Below are 19,456 nucleotides of genomic sequence, written 5' to 3'. Positions count from 1 at the left end.
AACATTAGTGGGCAGGTTTTTGTGTGGACATAAAATTTTAACTCATTTGGGTAAATATCTAGGAGCATGATTGATGGCTATATTTTAAGACTATGTTTAACTTGTAAGGGAGTGCCAAACTGTCTTACAAAGTGGTTGTTTCATTTTGCGTTCCTACCAAAAGAGAGCAAGAGTTTCTATACACAAATGTTTTTATTTTAACAAATACAATATAAATAAAGTTGGTCCAAATAGCTCCTGAGTGTGAATAGTTTAATAAATAAATATCAATTAACTTATATTTCATATCATAGGAATTCTTGATTACACAAGATAAAAAGAGTTTGATGTATGTTTAATAATGTTGTTTTACAGACTTTACTATCCATTAAACTATATATCTAAAATATTCCATATAAACAAAAAACTGTTTTTGCATAATCTCCTTTAAGAACACTTAAGCTACATGTGATGTTTAGTACATTTCATGTATATTTATATTACTGTAAGTTAGATATGCAACTGATGAGTCCCAGGAATTTCTACAGCACTTCTGAGATAATCACAAGTCATGTTGGTTTTATTGAGTCTCAATATTTGACCTCTGCTTGTTGCAGATGTTTTCTGGTGATCAGACACGTCTTGGTGAGATCCCAGGTTATAACATTTAGAATATCATCATATAAGAAATTAAATTTTCAGGCCTAAAGTATAAGCTTTGGAGCATGAGACCCTTAATATAGCTCCTGATTTCCTCCTTATTTTCACTTATTTCTACTCCTGCTCTTGTCCATCATTCCAGATATAAAGAATATTGTGCTGTGCCTGCTGTGTTTAGTCGCTCAGTCATGTCCAGCTCTGTGCGACCCCATGGACTGTAGCCCACCCGTCCATGGGATTCTCCAGGCAGGAACACTGGAGTGGTTTGCCACGCCCTACTCCATGAGATCTCCCCAACCCAGGGATCGAACCCAGGTCTCCCACTTTGAGGGTGGACTCTTTACCGTCTGAACCACCGGGGAAGCCTAAAGAAATATTATTCAACATGAAAATGCTTGCTTTATGGGTCCTGGCAGTGCAGGGGTGGGGACTTTGCCTTCCCACACAGGGGTGCAGCTTCGCTTCCTGGTCAGGGAGCTAGGAAGATAGGATCCCACAAGCCTTGTGGCCAAACAAAACACAAAAGAGAAGCAATATTGTAATGAACTCAGTAAAGATTTTTTAAATGGTTTGCATAAAAACAAATCTTTAAAAAGAAAAGAAAATGTTTGCTTTAGTCCCAAATTCTGGAAGCATATAGTGAATTCAGATGTGGGTCCTACAGTCAAAGTGTTGGTTCAGTTCCCAGGTCTGCAATTTCTTAGCTATTTGAAAATGGGTTGTCATATAACCTTTATTTGCCTCAATGTCCCCATTGATATAAAGTATTTACTCCATAGAGTTGTTGTAAGGCTTAAATGAGGCAATATCTGCAAATATTTGAGCACAGCAGAGAGATAGCAGACACTTTCTTGTCTATCCTGTCAAGTATTATCATTAAGTGCTGGACTTGTTACTTTCCACTGACTCTCCTTTTCCTCTGCCTCACTTATTTATAAAAAGCATTGAAGGATCATCTCAAAGAAATCCTCTTTGGCAATCTGTCATTGTCCCTCACCACAACCTGAGTGAGTTCTCCTTGCTGGATGGAGCCTTCTCTTTCTCTTTATCCTAAAACTCATCACGCTATCTAGTTTGTTTCTTTTCTGCTTGTTATTAACATATAAATCCCTTGCAATCACAGACTCTGTGTTACCCCCTTGTTATCACCAGTACCGGGCACTTAGGAATCCTTTTGTTGAAATAAGAGAAGGCTTTACTCAGACTCAGGCTTAAAAAACAGAGGAATCTAATGGGCTAAGTAAGTGACCACCAGAGGTATGTCTGAATTTAGGCAAGGTTTAATTAAATGTTCTTGATAATATCAAAAAGACTCTTCATTTCCATGCCTTCTTGGCACTTCTCATGCTGTTCAACCTAAGGCTGCTTTTTCTTGGGGTTTCAAGATGCCAGCCAGGGTCTGCTAGTGGCTACCAGTGACTCATTTACTGTGAGCAGACACAGAGCACGTTGGTCCAAGAAGCTCTCTTGGGAAAACATGAAAGTTTCTTTCTCAGAAGCCCTCAAAACCATCTCCTCCCATCACACTGACCTGAAATAGATCATGTGCTTATCCCTAAAGTCCAACAGCATGGGTTGTGCCTATTGGCTTAGGTCAGTTGGGTCATACCTACAGCTGGGTTTGGGCTATTTCAGCTTGCCTGCACTGGCCCCTGTCACATGAGCTGCGCAGAGAGAGAAGAAAGTAGGATAAAATTAACAGACTGTTACCAAGAAAAAGGAGGAACTAATGTGATAAACACAATTACACCCTCTCTTTTCAAAGACACAAAACTGGGTCAGAAAATGTCTTATGATCATTAATGCTGTGACATCTTTGAAAGAAAGTATATGCTTAAGTATGATTTTCCCCATGTCTACCTCTTTGAAATGAGATTCAGATTAAGGTATAGGAGCTAACCTCCAATATGTACATTGTGAATTGCACATATTGTTTGATATGAACTTCATGAGAGTAGGTTCCTGATTTATTTGGATTCCTACTAAATCCCCAAGTCATAGAACAGTGCCTGACACATAGTAGACATACAATAAATATTTCTTTAATTAATTCATATTTCTAATGTTAAAGGTTTACCAATGTAAAGACTACAAATGCAGACGTTGGAGTTAAAAAAAATCACATTTGTTCTGTCTAGATTATTAATGTGTCCAAGTCTCTTCATTAATGACTAACTTACATGGCATTAGACTAAAGAGAGCAAATAAAAACCATATGCTCCAAAGAACTTGCTCAAATCATGTGAGCAGCTTCATCATAAGATGACTGATGAAGAAATTCAAATTCGAGGCAATAAGGCGAGTACTCTAAACTTGCATGCTGGGGAAGAGCAGGTTCTATTCCCAGTGTAACAGTCTGAGTGAGAAAAAAATCTAATTCACAACATACAACTTCTCTTTACAAAACTCTTACACTGACTGTATTTCTATTCAAAAGTCAGCCGAAAGTTTTGAAAGACCGATGAAATTTTATAAACAATCCCTCTCCCCCAACTTCCACTATAATGTCTTAGATTTATCTTGTGATTAAACCAGTCAATCATAAGGGAGATCCACCCTGAATATTCACTGGAAGGACTGACGCTGAAGCTGAAGCTCTAATATTTTGGCCATCGGATGTGAACAGATGACTCATTGAAAAAGTCCATGATGCTGGGAAAGATCGAGGGCAGAAGGAGAAGAGGATGTCAGAGGATGAGATGGCTGGACCGCATCACGGATGCAATGCACATGAACTTGGGCAAATTCCGGGAGATGGGGAGGGACAGGGAGGCCTGGCGTGTTGTAGTCCTTGGGGTCACAGAGTCGGACATGACTGGGCAACTGAGCAACACCAACAACAGCAATAACTCTCCCTCATTCACTCCCCTCCCACTATTGTTAATACCTTGCTGTTGCTCAAATAATACAGGTAGTGTCTTGCATTAGAGCCTTGGCACCAATCATTCCATTTGCCTGAAAATCTCTTCCCTTACACTGGACAACTCTGCTCAGCGTTACCTCTGTGATACCTAACATGGTGCTCTATTTAACACTGTATCCTATTCCTCCCTTCTACCTTGACACTAAACCTCCATATAGTGTTCTACCGTTATTATTTCCACAGCATGTCTTAAGTTCTCACATACAACATAATCATTGTTATTCATTTTTTATTTCCCCCATTAAATGCAAACTTCACGAGTATAGTGGTTATTATTTTGCCCACTGATTGATTCTGAAGCATAGAATAAGACTTGGAACATAATATATTGATATTCTCAATACGTATGATTTGAATGAGCTTATGTATTGAGTAAGCAGGCATGTGTGTGTAGTCGCTCAGTTGTTTTCAACTCTTTGCGACCTTTTGGACTGTGGCCCGCCAGGCTTCTCTGTCCACTGAAGTTTTAAGGCAAGAATACTGGAGTGACTTGCCATTCTCCTCCTCCAAGGCATCTTCCCAACCCAAGGATCGAACCTGCACCTCCTGTGTCTTCCTGCATTGCAGTTGGATTCTTTACCTGCCGAGCCATTGGGGAAGCCCATACTGTATTAACCACATATTCTAGTCAGTAGTTCAGGCTTATCCTATATAGAATAGTAACCCAATAATGCAAACTGAGTGTCTGTTTGCATTTTCCAATATGTTGACTATTATTTATCTAGAAAATATGTTGGAAAATATACTTGCCAAGCAAAATATATATTAAGCATATTAATACTCTGCATTTTTTTGCATTTTAATAAAACCCAACTGTCCAGTGAAACCAAACAATGATATGATAGGCATAACAGTAACTATATCACAGCCAATTTTGGATTTTTGAGCATTTGCCCAAGGTCCAAATATTTAACAAAATTTTGGCAGAAACTCAAATATATACTTTATTGATTTATTGTGTGGCCCGTAATGGTTGAAACTTGAGTTTTTCCAGCAGGACACTACTAAGGATGAAGATTCTATGTTTTCACAAAATGGCACTTACTTTTTTCTAAAGAAAAATAATTTCCAACAAGTTTTATGATCTTACATTCAAACTTTTAAAAAAAAGAACTAACCGATAATTAATCTCTATATTAGTGAAATATTAATTGTACAGAAACTAGCATGTATGTAAGAGAAATAAGTCCTCTTTGGTATTTTTTTCCTGATGAGATTCTTTCTTTTAAACTTTATTAATTGATACTACTGATAGCCTCTTACTTGGAAAATAGTCAGCTATTTTTATGGATGTGATTATCTCAGTTCATCCAGGCTACCAAAACAAAAATACCATAAACTGGGTGGCTTATGAACATTTATTTTGAAGACAGGAAAATCCCAGATCATGACATATTCAGTGTCTGATGAGAACCTGCTTTCTCACTGTTAATCTCACATACAGGAAAGAGTGAGGAATCTCTCTTGGACCCCTTTTATAAGGGTACTAATTGCATTTACCATGGCTCCACACTCATGACCAAACACTTCCCAAAGGACTCACTTTCCAATATCATCTCTTTGGGGGTTAGAATGTTAGCATATTAATTTTGAGTCATCATGGGAGTGGATACTTATTTAGTGTTCCCCAGACAAGCTCCCGTAGCTGGAATCACCTTGACCAGAAACAAACCCCCCTGACCCTAGCCCAAATTGCCAAATTGTGTTCAAGCAGACAAAAAGGACCACTGATCCTCAGTGATCAGTGCAAAGAAATAGAGGAAAACAATAGAATGGGAGAGTCTAGGGATCTCTTCAAGAAAATTAAGGATACCAAGAGAACATTTCGTGCAAGGATAGACACAATAAAGGACAGAAATGGTATAGACCTAACAGAAGCAGAAGATATTAAGAAGAGGTGGCAAGAATACACAGAAGAACTGTACAAAAAAGATCTTGACAACCCAAATAATCACGATGGTGTGATCACCAACCTAGAGCCAGACATCCTGGAATGCGAAGTCAAGGGGGCGTTAGGAAGCATAACTATGAAAAAAGCTAGTGGAGGTGATGGAATTCTAGTTGAGCTATTTGAAATCCTATAAGATGATGCTGTGAAAGTGCTGCACTCAATATGCCAGCAAATTTGGAAAACTCAGCAGTGGCCACAGGACTGGAAAAGTCAGTTTTTATTCCAATCCCAAATAAAGGCAATGCCAAAGAATGCTCAAATACCACACTCATCTCACATGCTAGTAAAGTAATGCTCAAAATTCTCCAAGCCAGGCTTCAACAGTACGTGAACTGTGAACCTCCAGATGTTCAAGCTGGTTTTAGAAAAGGCAGAGGAACCAGAGATCAAATTTCCAACATCCATTGGATCATTGAAAAAGCCAGAGAGTTCCAGCAAAACATCTACTTCTGCTTTATTGACTATGCCAAAGCCTTTGACTGTGTGGACCACAACAAACTCTGGAAAATTCTTAAAGAAATGGGAATACCAGACCACCTTACCTGCCTCTTGAGAAATCTGTATGCAGGTGAGGATGCAACAGTTAGAACTGGACATAGAACAACAGACTGGTTCCAAATAGGAAAAGGAGTACTTCAAGGCTGTATATTGTCACCCTGCTTATTTAACTTATATGCAGAGTACATCATGAGAAACCCTGGACTGGATGAAGAACAAGCTGGAATCAAGATTGCTCGGAGAAATATCAATAACCTCAGATATGCAGATGACACCACCCTTATGGCAGAAAGTGAAGAAGAGCTAAATAGCCTCTTGATAAAAGTCAAAGAGGAGAGTGAAAAAGTTGGTTTAAAACTCAACGTTTAGAAAACTAAGATCATGACATCTGGTCCCATCACTTCATGGCAAATAGATGGGGAAACAGTGGCAGACTTTATTTTTTTGGACTCCAAAATCACTGCAGATGGTGACTGTAGCCATGAAATTGAAAGACACTTGCTCTTTGGAAGAAAAGTTATGACCAGCCTAGACAGCATATTAAAAAGCAGAGACATTACTTTGCCAACAAAGGTCCATCTAGTCAAAGCTATGGTTTTTCCAGTGATCATGTATGGATGTGAGAGTTGGACTATAAAGAAAGCTGAGCACTGAAGAACTGATGTTTTTGAATGGTGGTGTTGAAGACTCTTGAGAGTCCCTTGGACTGCAAGGAGATCCAACCAGTCCATCCTAAAGGAAATCAGTCCTGAATATTCATTGGAAGGACTGGTGCTAAAGCTGAAACTCCAAAACTTTGGCCACCTGATGGGAAGAACTGACTCATTGGAAAAGACCCTGATGCTGGGAAAGATTGAAGGCAGGAGGAGAAGGGGATTACAGAGGATGAAATGGTTGGATGTCATCACCGATTCAATGGACATGAGTTTAAGTAAAGCTCAGTAGTTGGCGATGGACAGGTAGGCCTGGCATGCTGCAGTCTATGGGGTTGCAAAGAGTTGGACACGACTGAGCGACTGAACTAAAGTGAGACAGAAGGATTGGTGTTCTAAGGCACTGAGTGTTGGCATCAATCGTCATTTGGCAATAGACAACCAAAGTACAAGGAATTTTCAGATAAGGTTGATTGGAAAAAAGTCAAAACTCACCAAATATCACCACCCCAAATGCTGTTATTTACAGATTTGTAGGGAAAAAAATGCATTTAACAGCAAACATAAGAAATAACCACATTTTAAAATAGCATTCACTTCTATGTATTTATGCATTAATTTACATGTTTATGCATATACATGGGCTTCCCAGGTGGCTCAGTGGTAAAGGATCTGCCTGCCAATGCAGGAGACACAGGTTCAATCCCTGCTTTCGGAAGATGCCCTGGAGAAGGAAATGGCAACCCACTCTGGTATTCTTGCCTGGGAAATCCCATGGACAGAGGAGCCTGGGAGGCTATAATCCATGGGATCACAAAAGACTCAGACACATCTATCGACTAAAACAACAACAACAAATATGCATGTACTCACACATACTTTTACTGCTTCATTTATTCATGTCTATTTTAATAATAATTGAGGACCAAGTTAGTATCAGGCACTAGACATATGAAGTAAACTATTGAATAAAACTAATGTATTTCACAGAAATTGTGAAAGATAGTAAGTATTTGCATCATTAAGCCACCATGTTTTATGTAATTTGTTACAGAGGAATAGATAACTAATTGGGGAGCTCTATTTCTAATAACCCCAGGGCCCACAACTTTGTTGCTTACAAAACATGGGTTCTGAAATAAGATAGACCTGGTCTCTGATTACAGATTCATGACTTCTGATTCTTGTGTTCTTGAACAAGTCCCTTGACAGTTTTGAGTATCTTTGTGCATGTTAGAAAAATTGGGCTGTAACATTTATTTCTTGTGAGTGTTTTGAGGGCTTAAAAAGACAAATATTAATATAAGCTTTGTTGTCATTTCTGCTCACGTCACATGTCCCTTTAGAAGAAATTCTCTAACTGCTAAATTGATAGGGAAATTAGGGAGTGGGGATCAAGAACTGACATGAAAAGACAAGTGATTAATTGCCTCTGGGGCCCAGACAATGCATAATGGTGGCTCAAGGAGGGTTGGATCAAAATAAGACACAATGAGAAACTAAAAGGAACAGAAATTCTTCTTGATGATGTCCATTAATTTTTAAAACTTTTATATTCCTTTAAATATGCCTTCACATCTTTAGGCTAAATTTTTCTACTTCCTTTAAATATTTCTAATATACCATTTCAGTCATTCATCTATAAATGTATTTTAATCCTTCTAAATGGTTCTAAATGAAGATACCCAGAACTGAATGAAACAGTCCAAGCACTGACTAATCAGTACAGAGCTGAAGTGTTGCTTCCCTAATTTTAACTACAGTACACTTCCCTTAATAAACTTTGAGATGGTATTGTCTTCTTGGTGATGAAATCACCCCTTTATTTGATATTGAGTGTGCTGCTAACCACAAAGCTGCCAAGTCATGGCTTCCTTATTTTGTACCAGTGAATCCTGTTGACTGCACATGCATGGAAGTCTCATATTTACCTTTGATAAATTTAACCTTGAAACACTTCCTATATCCTCAGTTCATCACCATCTCTTTGCAGACACACTTGTCCAGAGACACATTTGTTCTCTTCCTCACAGCTCACCATTAATTTCAATTTGGCTAATTTTACCAAAATTATAGCTAAACGCATGGATGCCTTTATCTACATGTAGATGAGGAAATATTAATTAATAGAATATAATCAGCTTCAAAATGTATTTGAATATATCTAAAAATCATCTCAATGAGTGTAAACGAAATAACCAGGTGTGAGTGATTCATATTATTATGTTTATATTTCTTTCATGTAATATACTGATGAGAAATTTATTCATTTACTCATATTTTTCAGTGTGAGCTGTGTTCTTTGCTGGGTGCTGGAGATACAGCAGTGAACAAGACAGACTAGGTCTGTGGTATTACAGAATTCATGACAAGCAAACAATGGCAACATGGAGTAGACTCTATTTCACTGACAACCATCACATGAATTCTGCACGTGTAATCAATTTTAATTGTCAGATTAATAGCAACCTCACCACATTAAAATAAATTTCAGAACATTTTGTTCTACAGCTGAGATGAGACTACTTGGTTTATAATTTGGGGTTGTTTTTGAAAGGCCATCAGCCTATTTCAGAATGTTTTATTTTTACAGCACATTTCTGATATCAGTCTGGGTTTTCATGGATTGCACATGTCTATTCAAAATATATCTAGCCTGTGCCTCTGCTTTGGTACATCAGCTTTTTAAAAGAGTTGATATTATAATGGTTAAATAGCCATGTTTAAAAGAACTACTCCATTGTAAGTTCTATTTTCTTTTTAAAGTTGGTTATAATTTTGTCTTTGCGATGTAGCTAGATTACATCCAAGTGTCTATTTCAAAGGAGAGAGATCACTGAAAATGCAAGATGCATTCAGTGGACGACACTGACCCGACATATACTGCTACAACCGAGTGTGTAAAACTAGATGGCAAAGAAAGCTTAAAGATATTTGGTTATATGTGCCTCATGTTGTAAATGAGTTATGGGGAAAATAGAGGATTCCCAGGATCTAGCAAAGACCTGAACCCAGATTTTATGTCTTCCATTCAGTGGTGTTTCCAGTACCCCATGTTTCATGCTTATACTAGGAATGCTAGGGATGTTTATACTAGGACTGCTAGGGATGTTTATAATAGGACAGACATAGAGAAAACAAAATTGGCTATGTCCTATTTCTGGATCATTGTTCAGTATGGTATTCTCAACTGAAATTTTCAATATAAGACATTTAAAAGTAAGTATAATAGAAAGAGATCATCTCTCATTTAGCATGCTATCATAATTTATACTGTAGAGGCTACTGAGTATTATATAATTTTTGAGGAAAGTAAGTACAAATTAGAAAATATTTGCCACTTTTGGGCACATATCCAAACAAAATCATTCTAGAAAGAAGAAAGCAGAGGGACCTCCCTGGTGGTCCAGTGGGTAAGACTCCACGTGCGCTCCCAGTGAAGGCGGCCGGGGTCCGATTCTTGGTCAGAGAACTAGATCTCACATGCTGCAACTAAGAGTCTGCATGCCACAACTAAAGATCCCACAGGCTGTGTTGAAGATCCTGAGTGCTGCAACTAAGGTCCAGCACAACCAAATACGTAAGTAAATAAATGTTTTAAAAAAGAAGAAACTAGAGGTTATTCTAGGAAATTATCATGTTATAGAATCATCATTTCTGTTATGGTAGAAACTTCTTTTTGTTTTCATGCCCACTGTATTCAGTACTCTTGATAAATTGCTGTTTCTGCTGCCGCTGCTTAGCTGTTCAGCGGAGTCCAACTCTTGGCAACCCGCCCCCTCAGTCTCCTCTGTCCCTGGAATTCTCCAGGCAAGAATACTGGAGTGAGTTGCCACGCCCTCCTCTATGGGATCTTCCCAACCCAGGGATAGAACCATGATCTCTTCCATTGCAGGTGGATTCTGGTAGCTTTTCTACCAGGGTAGCCCTTGCTGTTTTTGTGTTGTCCAAAATCTCAATACTTGTGAATTCAGGTCACAAAGTATGTTAAATACATCTTAGAAAGTTGCTAAAACAAGGATAAAAAGAAAAAAAAAATTCTTTTGTATATTTTTGCTAACTAGAAAATTTTACAAACAGAACTAATCATATTATATGAATTGGGGTTATTCAGTGAGCTTCAGGGTACTTATTCTGTAGGATAAAGTGCATGACTCCAACAAATGCAGTGCTGATAACATCCCTGAGTGTCGAGAATGCTCTCAAAATTTTCCTCATGTCTTATCTAATGTTTATGGCAGAGAATAAAGAAATGGAAAATTTTTGCCAATGACTCTAAAGATAGTGGATTGCTAAACTCTTTCCCAGATTCAGGACTATTCTTGTTGCTTAAGACACCGCAATTCATATTTTTTTAATTACTCATTCTTAAGAGCCTAGTGTGTCATGAAACTTGTGGCTATAACTTTGAAAATTTATTTTTTCCAGAGTTTTCAAAATGAGCAAAAATATTATAGTAAGCCACTGAACTTTCCAGGCTTCTTCTTCACAACCACAAACTGCCAGCTCTCTATATTTCATCTGAGATGATTCAAAGATTGCTCACCCAGTATACATCCCCAAATTCCCAGTTTGAGCAAGCATAGAGCAAGGATAGACATTTGATGAGGAGTCAAATCCAGAAGAGCATGCCTAGGCTTTTTTGCACATGAAATTGCTTAGAATTAAGACTAACTCATTCAGGGACCCCAGACCAGGTAACAGTTCTTTTATTCTTTGATCTCTGTCACTGCAGGAGAGATATTGTATTCATTCATTTATTCATTCATCTGTTCAATCGTTCATTCATTTATCAAGTACTTATTTGTAGAAATCAATCCCCCTTGTTACCATATGAGACTTACACTCTGCTGGGTCTGACAGACAATAGTATGTAAACAAATAAGCAAGGTGATTTCAATAGAAATAAATAAAAATTTATCCCATCTCCTTTCTTCTAGTTGTGTGAATTTGATAGTTTCCTAACTTTTTTTGATATATTAATTTTTAAGATGTTAATGTTAGCATTTCTCCTAGGTTTTGTGAAAAGATTAAATTAGATTAGGCAACAAAGTTCTTGGAAAATAATATGTGCTTCATTTGCATAAGATATATGCTAGGATGTCTGCAGTGCTATTTTTAATGGAAAAAAATGGAAACAAGCCAAATTTCCCCAGAGGAAAATGGAATGGATAAATAATATGTATTATATTTGTATGATGTTTTGCTTCCCGGCTATTGAAAGGTACATAGTCCTTGATTTTAAAAACTATAGACCTTAAAATATAATTTGAATTAAAAAATGTGGCATTAAAAGTAGAGAGAGATATAAAACATTCATTTACAAATAGGTATGTATGCAGCAGTATTTTAAAAGGAAACGAAACATATATATCATATTAATGATGATAAATATACCCAGAAAGAAGGAAAAGACACTGTGACCAGGAAGAGGATAGAGGAATTCAGTGCTCTATACTTTATCTGTTATATATTTTTTATTTTACTTTGAGAATAAAGCATGTGATAAACTGAGTTAGAAATAGTAATAGGCAAAGTGGTAAGGGAGATAAAATCAATTGTATGGATAATTGAGATACAATATGAAAAAATATTCAGGAAATCAGCCCTGAGTATTCATTGGAAGGACTGATGCCGAAGCTGAAACTCCAATACTTTGGCCACCAGATGCGAAGAACTGACTCATTAAAAAATACTCGTATGCTGGGAAAGATTGAGGGCAGGAGGAGAAGGGGATGACAGAGGATGAGATGGTTGGATGGCATCAAGGACTCAATAGACATAAGTTTGAGCAAGCTCTGAGAGTTGGTGATGGACAGGGATGCCTGGCATGCCACAGTCCATGGGGTCTCAAAGAGTTGGACTTAACTGAGCAATTGAACTGCACTGATATGAAAAAAAAAAAAAAAAATGGTCATGTGAAAGGAAAATTGTTTGTATATTTGTGGCCATCCTTTCTACAGCCAGTTACTTTAAGTTTGAAAGTTCATTTTCTTTGACTTAGCAAAATTTTGTGAAATGGATGTGATATTGGGTTTTAACTCCCATTTTTGAGTTAAAACATATTTACTTAGGATAATCAAGAAGATTTTTCTTGATATTTCATTTTTTATTATTGCCTTTTTTAACTTAATGTTTTATTTAGGAAAACATTTTTGCACAGTGTTTTTCGCCAGGGACTTCAGCACATCTGGGTTACGGCACAGAACTCCTGACTGCTATTCTTGAGTTGGAGAAGAAGTCAGGGTGTTTCAGTGAATTGTCACAGAATAGCTGGCACATGATTGCTCCCTGCCTCATGTATTACAAAGACTTGATTGACTTTTACAGATTCCAAATGGTCATTCTTCATGGCCTCATGGTATTACTAAATATACACATTTGTCTGTCATTGCCAGCCTAAATCCTTTCCAATTCTGATGGCTTTTAACTTTCACTGAGTACTGACAGTCCACGCACATAGTCACTAAGTGAGATTGTTAAATTTCCATTTTCCATCTGACATAAATAGCTACTCAAGCAGATGTGGACTGGGATGGGTATCCCCTAAACCAAAGCTATTTGGCAGAGATCTGTCTTTCCTTACACAAGGGAAGAAAGGGTTTTGATGACTAACATCTTGACTCACTGCATTAATACTTCGTGAAAACAGATCTCCTCAAAAATAGTTTTTGGGGACTCACGGTAGGGAGAAACTACTTCTAGATGGGAATTAAGATATCCTATGTGGAGAAAGTAGAATTTGACTTTAGAGAAGTTTTCATTCATTCATTTAACACATAGTTTTTCAAGTAGCTAAAATTACTTTGCATTGTGACCTACACTGGGCTGAAGAAAATTTTACTAGGTGAAGAGAAAGGGATAAAAATCAATGAGCAGATGAGTAGTTTAAGTAGTTACAAGAATGCTTGAGCAATTGCAGTGGGTCAGTCTAGTGTTCAATTATCTGTTAATACATTCAGCAAACAGTTATACCATTTCTATATGGGCTTCCCTGGTGGCTGAGCAGTAAAGAATCTGCCTGCAATGCCAGAGACTGCCTGCAAAGTAAGAGGCATGGATTTGATCTCTGGGTTGGGAAGATCCCCTGGGGGAGGGTGTGAAAACCCACTCCAGTATTTTTGCCTGGGAAATCTCATGGACAGAGGAGCCTGGCAGGCTACATTCCATGGGGTCATAAGAGTTGGACACAATTTAGTGACTAAAACCACGTAGTTGATATTGGATTAACTTCTTGGAATAAAAACATGATACGGAACAATGCTGTCTTTTTGCAAGAATTCAAAATGTAGTGAGACAAATAAAAAAATTTCAGAAAAAAATGTGATAATCAGCGTATATAAGTAGCCATGCCCCCAGAACTAATCAACACCAGAAAAGAAAAAAAAAAAAAAAAAGATTAATCTCTTGCCCTTAGTGAGAAACAAAAAAGGTAATATAACTGATATAATAAATAATGAGATTAAGAAGAGATACAGGTAATATTTGCTTTGGGGGATTTGAAAAAATGTTAGGAAAATTTTAGGAGATTATAGATTATAGGAGAAAGAGACCATGGCTAGATACTGGATTAAAGAAAAACAAGAGGTCCAGGTCAATGAGGGCCAGGTAGTCTGAACTTTAGCCTATAACCAGTGGAAATCTTTGAATTTTTAGTCAGAGATGTGATCACAATGGCCAGTTTTGATGGTCAGCTTCACTTGTGACATAATGCAAAAGAAGGATGGGACAAAATTTCCAAAGGTTGGTTTAAAAATGAGGCTATAATGTGGCAGAGGATACCACAAACATTGGAGTAGGCAGGGAAATCAATAAAAACTTGCTGAATAATTGATTCAACAATTCTTTCCTGGTTTCTTGCCTGAGAGAAGAAAAGCACAAAACTTGGAAGATTTTACTTGTATTTCAGTCCAAATTCCGCTGGAGAGGAGCAGGAACACAGGAGGAAGGAAGGGCACTGAGCCACGCCACATGGGCCACGGCTGTCTGCAAATCCGTGTCCATCTGGTCAAAGGGGAAATTGGTTGGCCTGAGGTAAATAAATGGCCCAAAGACCATTTATTCAGAGTTAAGTAACAATTTTCTTTTTGGGAAATTTACCTGTTATATCATAACTAAAAAGTAAAGTTCCACATACAGTGGTTCATAGCTTCACAGTAGCTATTCACATAGCTTCTGTTCAACATTCCAGAAAGTTCTGCTTTGCTTTTCCAGTTCCTCTCTTACTGAAAGTATTTGGAGGTAATTAACAGTTGGGAAGTCTACATTCTAAAATCTCCTCTACATATGCTTTTTTGTGAAAACACTGGCATCTCAAATTCTGTGGTTTCTTTCTTCACTTGAAAACATATCTCCATGTCCCTTTTGGTTTTAATATTTTATAAATCTCTTATAATAACCTATAACAACCATTTTACTTGAGAAATCAAGTAATACTAAATACTTTCAACATCTCCTTTTAGTTCTTACTATTTTATCGTCTTACCTTCACTCAACTCACATGCTCAGTTGATCAGTTGTGTCCGACTCTTTGCGACTCCATGGGCTATAGCCTATCAGGCGCCTCTGTCCATGGAATTCTTCAGGCAAGAATACTGGAATGGTTTACCATTCCCTTGACCAGGGATTGAACCTAGGGAGTGAGCCAACATCTCCTGCATTGGCAGGCAGATTCTTTACCACTGAGCCACCTGGGAAGCCCCTCACTCAATTTAACCATTCTTTTATTATTGATGCTTTTGAACTGTGGTGTTGGAGAAGACTCTTGAGAGTCCCTTGGACTGTAAGGAGATCCAACTAGTCAATTCTAAAGGAAATCAGTCCTGAATACTCATTGGAAGGACTGATGCTGAAACTGAGACTCCAATACTTTGGCCACCTTATGGGAAGAACTAAGCCATTGGAAAAGACCCAAATGCCGGGAAAGATTGAAGGTGGGAGGAGAAGGGGATAACAGAAGATGAAATGCTTGGATGGCATCACTGACTCGATGGACATGAGTTTGAGTAAGCTCTGGGAGTTGGTGATGGACAGGCAAGCCTGGCATGCTGCAGTCTGTGGGGCTGCAAAGAGTCAGACACGACTGAGCTACTGAACTGAACATTTGACTTTTTGTCTTCCTGTTGTTTCTTTGTTTTATTTTTCTTAAACTAACTTCCCTTTATCATTGACAAACTTTTCTAATAACTTTTAATATGTCATACTTTGGGTCCCAAATAATTTTTCTTGTCATTTAAGTCTTAGTGAAATTTTATCCTGTTAAATAGATTGTCCTTGATTTTTGTATGATCATGCAAAACTACACACCAAAACATTCCATCTGAATTCATTCAATTTGAATGAGTTTGTTAGTTAAGCTAAAATGTATTATTCAATTAATCATATATTCATTGCTACACACACACATACACAAACACACACACCCATCTGACATAGTACTCATTGGTCTTGTTTACCTATTGCACTATTAAATGTCTGAGGACAGAGATCTACCTAACTTAATTCTACTAAAATAATGTAGAACTAATATAGATCCACATTTATTGTAGGTGTGAACTAAATATAGGATGATGATGATGTTATACATTGTTATAAGAGCTGTGTCCAATCATCAGAGTGATTGAATTGGCTAAGATATTGTCAAACTTCTTGTACAAATATGAATAAATGGAATTATATGTTTAGAGGGAAAATGTACGCCCAAAGAAATTTTAAATATTAAAAAATTACCCTCATACCCTTACACCATTTTTTCTAAGAATAATATAATTTTAAGGGACTATCTGAAGAATACACAATGAATGAGATTAAAAACAAGAAATTAAACATTCTAATACATATATTATATTGCTAAGGGGCTTCCCAGGTGGCACAGTGGTAAGGAACCTGCCTGCCAATGAAGAAGACATAGGCGACATGGCTTTGATCCCTGGGTCAGGAAGATCCCCTGGAGAAGGGAATGGCAACCCACTCCAGTATTTTTGCTGGAGAATGCCATGGACAAAGGAACTTGGCAGGCTATAGTCCACAGGATTGCAAAGAGTTAGACAGGACGAGTGAATGAGCATGGATTATAGCACTAAGTGTTAGTCGCTCAGTCATGTCCAACTCTTTGTGACCCCATGGACTGTGGCCCATCAAGCTCTGTTCATGGAATTCTCCAGGCAAGAATATTGGTTTGGGCTGCCATGCCCTTCTCCAGGGCATCTTCCTGACCCAGGGATGGAACCCAGGTTTCCTGCATTGCAGACCAATTCTTTACCATCTGAACCAACAGCACTAAAGAGCTACATAAAATTTTAATTATAATATTCATTTGAAAAAAAAATTTTATTTTGCTCTCCCTCATTTATTTCTGAGGGGGTTGATATATATATCTGTAGGATGGGGGATAAATATTCAATTTTGTACCCAAACCAGACTTTATCACTAACAACAGGTCAGTGGAACTCTTTTGACATGTCAGCAGGAATCCCCACTACAGATTCTGTTCATTTTATCTGTCTCTCCTTTTGTTCTTTTTCTGAATATGAGGTTGTCATTGGCCCTAGGATAAGTATACATTATTGGGGTTTGGTTTATCCAAAACAGTATATGCTCAACTATGCTAAGTAGAGGTTTAAACTTGAAAATGATGTTGAAATACTACTTTGGTTGTATACACGAGGGAGAAAAAAGAAGAATTTGACTTTCCATTGCCAATGTTTTCCACATCAAGGAGACTGGGCTACAGTTGTCACTGGTGTGTTTCCTTTTTTATTTTGCACCTCAGAAGCCCTTTCTCCCTTCTTTTCCTCACTTTTCTTCATGTATGAGAAAGGTCAAAAGGCCACAAATGCTTTTCCTTTTAGATTGAGTAGCCATGGGCTTCTTTTCTAGGTTAAGAAAGAGATGTAGTATCTGGAGACACCCTCTGCTTAGCTCTGACTTACCAATGAGTATCATGGTAGAGTCATAGGTTAATTTGCTGAAACAGCAATTTCTGTTTTGTTCTTATTCTGAATTCCCTCTGGTTTGAACAAGAGAGGCAGACACTTTGTACTCTTTCACCCCAGAAGAGTCCGTGTAGTGTATTCTGCCTCAAATATTCCTTTCTTTTTTTCGGAAAATGAAACTATTTAAAAATAAGATTATAGGGATGAGAGGAAAGAGGGAGAAACCAGTCAAAGGGGAGAAAAGTTTTCTTCATTCCAACACAGGGGCTGGAGGCTCACTGCCTTGTGAACAGTGCAGACCAAAGCCTTGAAGCATCCAGAGAAGTGGGAGGAACAACATATTGCTGCAAGCGGCACTTGACTTCCAGCACAAACAAATTATGATTTGCTCAAGAAACGTAGACATAAACTGAGCATCGGTGCTCAGCAAGGTACTTTATGATCTTGGACAATGGATGTCTAAGGGGTAACTCAGTATGAACAAAAGGCCCTTAGCTTAAATAATCTGAATGGGAAATAGGGAATAAGTTAATGATTCAAATTGAAGCTTTTGCTGCATCTAAGGGACAGAGCCTTATTGTCAGATTTATCATGATTTAAAGGGTGGTTATGACCAACCTAGATGGCATATTAAAAAGCAGAGCCATTACATTGCCAACAAAGGTCCGTCTAATCAAGGCTATGGTTTTTCCAGTGGTCATGTATGGATGTGAGAGTTGGATGGTGAAGAAAGCTGAGTGCCGAAAAATTGATGCTTTTGAACTGTGGTGTTGGAGAAGACTCTTGAGAGTCCCTTGGACTGCAAGGAGATCCAACCAGTCAATCCTAAAGGAGACCAGTCCTGCATGTTCATTGGAAGGACTGATGCTAAAGCTGAAACTCCAATATTTTGGCCACCTCATGCAAAGAGTTGACTCATTGGAAAAGACCCTGATGCTGCGAGGGATTGGGGGCAGGAGGAGAAGGGGACGACAGAGGATGAGATGGCTGGATGACATCACTGACTTGACGGACATGAGTTTGAGTAGACTCCGGGAGTTGGTGATGGACAGGGAGGCCTGGCGTGCTGTGATTTATTGGGTCGCAAAGAGTCGAACACAACTGAGCAACTGAACGTAACTGAACTGAAAGGGTGGTTAGAATCCTACCCTATTTATATAAAGTCATACTAATAAAGGGGTGGAAAACTAAACAAAATAATATTAATATAAGAATGCATATAGCAAGTGGATACCTCACGGCAGGTAGTTAGCTCATTTGTTTGTATAACTCTTAGATAAAATTGCAGAAAGCTGTCTGATCCTTTAAAGGACTAGGTTCTGGGCCTTAAATAGTTAATATATTAAGTCCATTGTTAATTTCTATTAATATGACTTTATGACTTTAGAGTTTCACAGGATGGTAAATGTCAAGCCTGAATGCTGGCTAATAGTCTTGAAATTTTGTCCTGATGGGTATTTTAGCACAAACCTTACAGATTGTACATCTCCTGGGAAGAACTGAATAGTATTTGCAAGTAGCCTCCATAGAGTAAGGGAAACTGTAGGCAAAAGTTGAAGTAAAACTTCTAGCAAAATAACACAGCAGCTTGCAGTTATAGACTGTGAAAATCAAATACCCATGGCATATCTCAGCTTTTCCTTTGTCATTAATTAATCTAAGTTTATTTATTCATTAATTAAACATCTATTTAGTGAGTCTCTATTAAAGTAAGTCTCCCCAACCTACTGGCTGAGGACTGGTACCTCCTGTTGGATCAGAAGTGGCGTTAGATTAGAAATAAAGTGCACAATAAATGTAATGTAATTGAATCATCCCGAAAACCATCCCTTCTATCCCCAGTCTGTGGAAAAAGTGT

This window comes from Cervus canadensis, chromosome 25 (assembly GCF_019320065.1).
Source record: "Cervus canadensis isolate Bull #8, Minnesota chromosome 25, ASM1932006v1, whole genome shotgun sequence".
NCBI classification, from domain to species: domain Eukaryota; kingdom Metazoa; phylum Chordata; class Mammalia; order Artiodactyla; family Cervidae; genus Cervus; species Cervus canadensis.
This window is presented reverse-complemented; position numbering follows the sequence as displayed.